We start from the raw sequence: 875 nt of genomic DNA, 5'->3' as shown, positions 1-875 counted from the left end.
ATATTAAAGTAATTCAACAGTCTTTGCGTTTTTAAATGTACTAGATCAAGTCAATTTTTAAAACTATAGATAAACAGGTTCATTATTGCAAATTATAATTTGAGAAGATACAAAAAGTATTTTATTTCATATTTAAAGTAACCTACCACATTTGTAAGTATGTACAAATCTTTTATATGTTGATATTGGGAGAAAAGGAACTTTGGCACATACACTGTGTCTTAAATGTGTTTATAGGATATCTTATGGTTAATGACAGCAATAATTTTACGTTAAGTATTCTTTATTGTAGCATAATTATTTTACCCGTTTCACCATGTAAATTAATCAACTATACTTAATATACAGAATGGTGCATTGAGCAACGAGTTATACAGCGTATCTGGAGAAATAAGAACAAAACTTGATGCTTTAAAAAAAGAAGAATTAAACAGACTGAGAAAGATTCTGCATGCAAAGGTTGAATTGGACAAAGGTGAATGTCTAAATGAAAATTTTTAATAGGTTCAATATTATGAATATATATATATTTATATATAATATATATATACATTAAATACATATATATATAATTTATATATGTATACACACATATAAATACAAAATAACATTTCAAATATATATGTCAGGTATTAAATTATTCCTATATATTTTATACGCCTGTATTTTGTAGTAATTAATTAACTCGAGTCTATGTTTGGTTTTTCTTTAATATTCCATATTCAGTAGGCATAGTTACACATTTAAAATAAATATCTATGATGTGTTTGTAGCATATGCTTTCTTGATAACAATATCGCTTGTATGGTACAGGGTGTCGTAAACTGTTTCCTAAATCAATAACTGGGGTAAGGTTAATGTCTATATAAAGTCAA

The 875-nt window shown here is 25.5% G+C and overlaps 1 long non-coding RNA gene across 1 annotated transcript; it reads left to right on the top strand.

Annotated features, from left to right (window-relative positions):
* Positions 1 to 59: 59 nt before the first annotated feature.
* LOC113474242 lies at positions 60 to 420 on the top strand. Its single transcript, XR_003395909.1, has 2 exons — positions 60 to 153; positions 349 to 420. It is a non-coding gene; the product is annotated as an uncharacterized LOC113474242 (long non-coding RNA).
* The last annotated feature ends 455 nt before the right edge of the window (positions 421 to 875 follow it).

This window comes from Ciona intestinalis, chromosome 5 (assembly GCF_000224145.3).
Source record: "Ciona intestinalis chromosome 5, KH, whole genome shotgun sequence".
In the NCBI taxonomy this organism is placed as follows: domain Eukaryota; kingdom Metazoa; phylum Chordata; class Ascidiacea; order Phlebobranchia; family Cionidae; genus Ciona; species Ciona intestinalis.
This window is presented reverse-complemented; position numbering and strand designations above follow the sequence as displayed.